Below are 7248 nucleotides of genomic sequence, written 5' to 3' on the forward strand. Positions count from 1 at the left end.
TTAGACTTCCCAAGTAATCAGTGGACAATCCGACAGCTAATTGATCAGACACGCAAGATATATGAGCTTTGAGAACAACACCAAACCAACCTATCAAGAAGGAACCAACCTTTACAATATGCACCAATATATATCAGATAAAAACTTTAAAATAATATTGATCTCTAACAACACTAACATTGCGATTTAGAGGGAAAACAGAGGTGAGAATCGTGTTTCCCAAGTAACGGTGGTGCTACTTTATGCATAAGACTCAGGCATCCAAACCTGAGAATCGTGTTTCAGGCATTATAGACATGAACATGATACGTCTAAATTTCCCAAATTTCACAAGAAAAGTTCACATCTAGTGATTGCAATAAAGACCTTAGGTAGGACAAAAAGAACTAAAAGAGACACCTTCCAGCTATTTATTATTTATAACTTTCTGAACTATTATACCTGAATGAAACCTCTCCTTCAAAGCATTTTACCAAGGGACCAGACACAACTTGTCCAAAGAAATCCATCCACGGAAATCTGCCAGCAAATAATTGATCAAGAAATTGTTAGCTCTCTGTAGGAATAACTTACAGTATAAAGCGACTTCGGTGGTGCAAATTGCATTGAAGTGTAAGCTACATTCTTTTCTACCTTAACTTCACCATTTAGCTTTTTTAGAAAATTTACTTGTTTCATTAGATGAATGCAAAAATACCATTATGCAAAAACTAAAGCCTGAAATGCCAATCGGTAAAACTAAATAAACTATTTCGCATGTTTAAAGATACTTGTTTGCCTGTTTAAAGCAGTTTATGACATGACAGCTGCCTCATGTCAAGGAATCAAATGGTAAGAGTTTGTTTACTTGGTTATACTATGAGGTTTTTGGCATCAAAAATAAAACTTGCAATTCATCGGGGCTAAAACGAAATACGAATTGAACCCTTTATAACTAAAAAAACAGATAATAAGATACAGCTTCAACTAAGTTAATTACCATGCAGATCTGTAAACTACAGAACAATAGAGAAGATCACTTCTGCACCTGATGCATTACATTGGCATTTGAAAAGTGCTATTTAAGAGGCTTCATTCCCTGCATGGTTAGACATTAAAACTTCATTCTTTCACAACCCATTTTGATTTTTTGAATATTCATCATTAACTGTACAGAGGCAATAATTAAATTTCTAATCAATAGAGTACCTAAAAGCAAAATTTTACAAAGAGGAGAAATTTGCAAATTTTAAGGCACAAGCACGACCATAGTTTATTTCAGAATTGTTGATAGTGTTGTTTGTTTAAGATTTTGACAGAATAACTAAGCTGGTACATAGACTCGGATTACTGATTTTCCTATTCTCTATAAACTATTACTATCTGCTTTTAAAACTTTTCCATTGCCATTACGATGTCACTAATTGTGATCACTCTGTGCATATACTACAAGTTGAAGAAATGATGTTAGATGACAAATTTTAGAAGTACAACATAAATAAATTACATAATGGGAAATATTGTGCATCTAATACAGAATAAATGGTATACACATGTCAATATCAGTGCTGGTAAAAATTAGTCCGGATATAAAAACAGAATAAAAAAAAGTAGTAATAGAAGAGAGAAAACCTCTGAGAAGTAGCAGACACAGGGATACGTGACTTGGCATCCTTGGACTAGGTTGCTTTACAAACACATCGGATTGTCAATCACATAATTACATATAAAAAATTTGTAAACACGCATAATTTGAGGGAAAAGCTCACTTACCAGGATTAATATAAAACGAACGAAGCGGAGTTCAACAAATCGAAGAGTCAAAATCAAAGCATAATTGAAAAAATTGGATTTCAAGATCTGTCAACAAAGATGAAACAAATGAAAACTAGTACACACATAAACTAAAAATCAATAGTTTTGCATTCCAAGTTATATTTAAGTATAATTATAAAAAAATACCTAAGTGTACATGACTCACTTACGAAATATTTATCAGGGGACTTTTGTCAAACACATAACAGTCATTAAACAAAAGCCCAACTAAAATCCAATAAATAATGAAAAGTTAAAAAGGGTATGATAAGATTGAAAATACCATCATCAAATAGCTACATAAATCAAAATGCAAAGTTCAATCTCAATCGACCCATAAATTTGAGTGAGTGTAATAATGAAAATACATACACATGATATACATAAACACAAGTAATAGAAATAACAAGAAACAAAGAAAGGAAAATTGAACATTACTTGAGCTTAACAAATCTCAAATGCGACGAGATGATGGGGGTTTGTGATTTTTATGGCAAATGGGACATTGAGCTATAGTTATTTCACACATATATTAATATATAGTTATTGAGAAGATCTGGGCTTAGCAAAAATTGGAACAATTACAAGCTTGATTTGGGATGGGTTCAAGAAATTAGGGTTTGTAATAGTTTAAAAGATGTGAGGTGAGTGAGAGATGAGAAGAGATAGAGAGAGAGAGAGAGAGACAGAGAGAGAGAGTGCTGGAGATGAAGAGAATGAAAAATGAGAGAGTAGAGGGAGAGAGAGTAGTTGATGAAAAAAGTAGAGGGAAAAGGGGAATTTGTTTGCCTAAGGAAGGGGGGAACAAAATTTTTGGTTAAGGGGCGAATTTTTTTAATCTATTAACGGGGGAAAGAAAGAAGCAGGCGTTTTTTAATTTTTTTAAAAAAATGATTATAGACATCGGTTGGTTAAGATACTGATGTCTTACAACACCTTTACCATCGGTTTTGAAGTAACCGATATTAAAATAGCTTTTAACATCAGTGACATTTCTAACCGATGTCTAAGGGGTGATGTCGTAGGCACTATTTCTAGTAGGGTTCTTTTAATATGAGATTTCACTTGATGCATGTAGGATGGCCGTGTCAATGCTCTATATTCAATACCATCCTTCTACACTGATGCCAAATATGCTGTAAACGCATTATGGCCGCTCAAAATAGATGACTTCTTCCTGTGAGTATAAAATTAAAATGAGATGGTATTATAGTTATATAATACATGATTAACTGCTTTTTTAATATACGCGCACACGCACGCACACATACTCACCATATCATACCATCATCAGATATGTAGATTGTGTAAACGCCTACAGGACCGGATATTTTACTAGGCCTGTTTTCAAAACTATGTGAGATTCTTAAGTGGGTACTATCTGGTTGGTGTGCAATTTAATTAGTGATTTGATTATTTGATAAGTGCATTGCTTTCCTCTAGTTACATAAAATTTTAACTAAAATGTATTACAAATTAATTAATAGGCAGCAAGGCAGTTAAAATATTTTAAGGGAAGAAGTCAAGCAGGCCCTACAACTAACAGTTTGGATGATGCTTTGGAAATTGCGCAACATCATGATGCAGTTAGTGGTACTTTGTAGCAACATGTAGCTAATGATTATGCAAAGAGGCTATCCATATGATACAAAGAGGTGAGCATTTAACTAAATATCTAGGATATAAAGAGGCGAGCATTTAACTAAATATCTAGATTGCTAGCCATGTAGTTGGGTCATCTTCCTGTTTTACTTATAAGCTATGGTCAATATTAATTTAGATTTTTTGCAGCTTGAAGATATCGTTGCAAATGCACTAGCTGGTATGGTAGAATCAACATCAAAATCTTCACGTGGAAGTCCACCAACCAAGTTTCAGCAGGAAAATGATTGTGATATATTACTTTTACATTTTGGAATGCTTTAAGATTGAATTTTTAACATATAAACATGTATGTCTTGAAGATCCATAAAGGAGTCCACATGTATAGTTTCGAGGTTCTGATAGAAAGTATGATTTAGTTCACTTGCATCTATCTGAGTCCTTAGTTTTAACAATCTCTGGACACAAAGCAATCTCTGAAAATCTCTGGAGACAAAGCAATTTTAGAAAGCTGCACAAATAGATCCCCAGAGTTTTGAGGTCTCAAATTCGCTGAATAAAGTCAGGTTAGTGGCAAGAGCTTGTACTTGTTGAGAATTCTAGGAGGCCCATATATTTTACAGCGATCCAACCAAATCCAGTTGAATTACATAACTTGCGAGCAGTAGAGATGTTTATAATGTCAGATGTAATAACTAGCAAATTTGGGTTTTATTATTTTTGGTTGGGATGTTTATTTTAGACTTGGAATATATGTCCAAATTGAGTTTATTGGATTGAATGTTAAGAAATTTGGTATCAATGTATCTTTATGTTTCTGCTGGATGTTTTTGAATGTTTTTTGTTGGGAAGTTGCATTATTTTGGTTTTTTTAGTTGTAAATGCAATTGGTTCCCTGTTGCTGTAAATAGTACTAGGATGGCATGCAATTTACAAAACATTAACATCACAATGGTTAACGTAAATCGATGTAAAAAATGTACAAAAGACATCAAGTAAAATAATATTAAATGAAAAAGAACTAAAAAACCGATGTGAAATAGTCATGACATCGGTTCTGAAAAGAAACTCAATGTATTTTAAGCGAAATTACATCGAACTTAAAACAAAACTGATGTCTTAAATTTTACAATATTAAATAGTAAACATCGGTTAGAGATACTGGTTGATGTTAAAAAAAAGGATTTAACATCGGTTTTGTAGAAAAACACCCATGTCTTATCCTGCATTTCACATCGGGGGCTAATTTAACCGATATTTGATCAACCATTTCACATCAGGAAACTAATCTAACCGATGTCTGACTCTCAATTTTGACATCGGTTTGTTAGGAAGAATTTTAATAAAATGGCTTTTGGAGCTTGTAGGTTTCATGTTTTAATGGATAAATATCTCATAATATATTCATATTCACCTAGAAATACTGTAGTCTAAGCTAAAATTTGTTGCAAAGAAATTACATTTAATCTTAAAATTGATGTATAGCACTGTAATAGACATCGACTGTTAACCGATGTCAAAGGCTGATAACATTTAACATCACACGCGAAGACATCGGTTCAGATTTTTTTTAACATCGGTTCTGAACCGATGTCTGATGCCATATTTCTAGTAGTGTAGTTATAATTGTTAGTTTAATTCTTAGTTATAAACAACCTCAATTTGTTATCATCTTAGCATTGAATAATAACCATACATTGTTGCTTAAGGTGCGTAAATTAATTAGTTAACCAAATCCAGTCTCTGTGGGAACGAACTAGAAAAGATTCTATATTACTTGCGAATGTGTATACTTACGTGTAATATTAGCGCTTGTTTAGTGACTAACAAGTTTTTGGCATCGCTTCCGGGGACTGCAGTGTTAATTTATATTTTATGTACTTTCCATCAGTGGTCGTTAAAGTTCATTGACTCAGACATTGTTACTTATTCGTTTTCTTGCTTATTTTAGGTACTCTAGCGAGGGTGTATGCATACGCGTTCGTGTACTCATAAGAGAACACTGGATAAAGCCGAGGAAGAAGTTATAATATTTTGAAATGAAGTTTTTGAAGAAGAAAAGAAGGTATAAGAAGAAGAGAAAGTCGAGGAACCAACTTTAGTAGAGATGGGTGATCAATCAGAAAATCCCAAGGCTTTGATTGACTATTCTCAGCCCAAGATCAATGACATTCAGTCAAGCATCATCAGGCCAGCCATCTGGGCTAACATTTTTGAGATCAAGTCAAGCATGATTCAGATGATACAGAACTCAGTTCAGTTTGGGGGTTCTCCTACTGAAGACCCTAACATGCACATCAAGGATTTCATCGAGATCTGCGACACTTTCAAGTTCAATGATGTGACTGAAGATGCCATCAAGCTGCGACTCTTCCCGTTCTCTCTGAGGGATAAAGCTAAGTTTTGGTTACATTCTCTACCAGTAGGGTCTATCACCATTTTGGAAGATCTTGCTCAAAAGTTTCTCACTAAATTCTTCCATATGGCGAAGACTGCTGCAATTAGGAATGCTCTTACTCAGTTTGCTCATCAAACTGGAGAAACTCTGTGTGAGGCTTGGGATCGATATAAGGAGAGGCTAAGGAAGGTCCCACACCACGGCATGCCTGATGGATGATTAATAACTGTTTCTACAATGGATTGGGTGCTACTTCTAGACTCATGCTTGATGTGTTATCAGGAGGAGCCTTGTGGGCTAAGAGCTACGATGAAGCTTATGAACTTATTGAGCTGATGACTGCTAATGAGTACCAGAATCCTTCCCAGAGACTGACTCAGGGAAAGGTGGCATGAATTCTGGAGTTGGATGCAACAACTGCTATAGCTGCCCAACTTAAGGCTTTGACGATGAAGGTGGACACTTTGGTTAATTATGGAGTTAATCAAATCTCTTGTGTCTGTGAGCTTTGTGCTAGTGCCCATGAGACTGATCAGTGCGCAATTTCTAGTGAATCAGCTCAGTTCGTGAGCAACTTTCAGTGATCGCAGTAACCTGTGCCGGCCACTTATCATCCCAACAATCGCAATCATCCTAATTTCAGTTGGAGCAACGCTCAGAATGCGGTTCAACGGCCCTATCAGCAGTATCCAGCTAAGCAGTACAACCCCCCTGGTTTTCAGCAACCGCAATATGCACGAAGACAACAACTCCAGCTGCAACAAGCTAATAAAAAATCTGATTTAGAGGAGTTGAAGCTTATGTGCAAAAGTCAAGATGTTTCTATCAAGACCTTGGAAAATCAAATTGGTCAAATTGTCAATGCCTTTCTAATTGTCAGCCTGGTACACTACCCAGTGACACTGAAGTGCCAGGAAAGAGGGAAGCTAAGGAGCAGATAAAGGCAATCACTTTGAGGTCTGGAAAGGTTGCGAATCCCGAACAAACTCAAGCGTTGACTAAAGAAGCTGGGGCTGAGAAAGAAGTAGAGCAACAGTAAGTAGAAGTGGAACCAAGGAAGACTATTGTTGAGCACACTCCTCCTGAGGGTAATACAGGGGAGAAACAGATCTATCCTCCACCGCCTTTTCCTAAGCGGCTGCAGAAGAAAAAGCTGGACAAGCAATTTGAGAAGTTTCTAGAGGTGTTCAAGAAATATCATATCAACATACCTTTTGCTGAGGCTCTTGAGCAGATGCCTAGTTATGCAAAGTTTATGAAAGGTATTCTCTCTCGGAAAGTGAAGCCAGATGATTTAGAGACTGTCGCTCTCACAGAGGGATGTAGTGCTGTGGTGCAACAAAAGTTGCCTCCGAAGCTTAAAGATCCAGGAAGTTTCACTATTTCATGTACTACTAGAAATGTGTCTTTTGACAGATGCTTATGTGACTTGGGAGCTAGCATTAATTTGATGC

General features: G+C 35.7%; 1 long non-coding RNA gene and 1 other non-coding gene across 2 annotated transcripts; both read right to left on the bottom strand.

Annotated features, from left to right (window-relative positions):
• Positions 1-439: 439 nt before the first annotated feature.
• Positions 440-2485, bottom strand: LOC141664180 (uncharacterized). Its single transcript, XR_012551869.1, has 5 exons — positions 2233-2485; positions 1753-1839; positions 1612-1666; positions 980-1078; positions 440-519 (listed from the first exon to the last, which is right to left on the bottom strand). It is a non-coding gene; the product is annotated as an uncharacterized LOC141664180 (long non-coding RNA).
• A 3408-nt stretch (positions 2486-5893) lies between these two features.
• On the bottom strand, positions 5894-6000 carry LOC141669631 (small nucleolar RNA R71). Its single transcript, XR_012553899.1, has one exon. It is a non-coding gene; the product is annotated as a small nucleolar RNA R71 (small nucleolar RNA).
• Positions 6001-7248: the final 1248 nt, after the last annotated feature.

Source organism: Apium graveolens, chromosome 6 (genome assembly GCF_009905375.1).
Source record: "Apium graveolens cultivar Ventura chromosome 6, ASM990537v1, whole genome shotgun sequence".
Taxonomy (NCBI): domain Eukaryota; kingdom Viridiplantae; phylum Streptophyta; class Magnoliopsida; order Apiales; family Apiaceae; genus Apium; species Apium graveolens.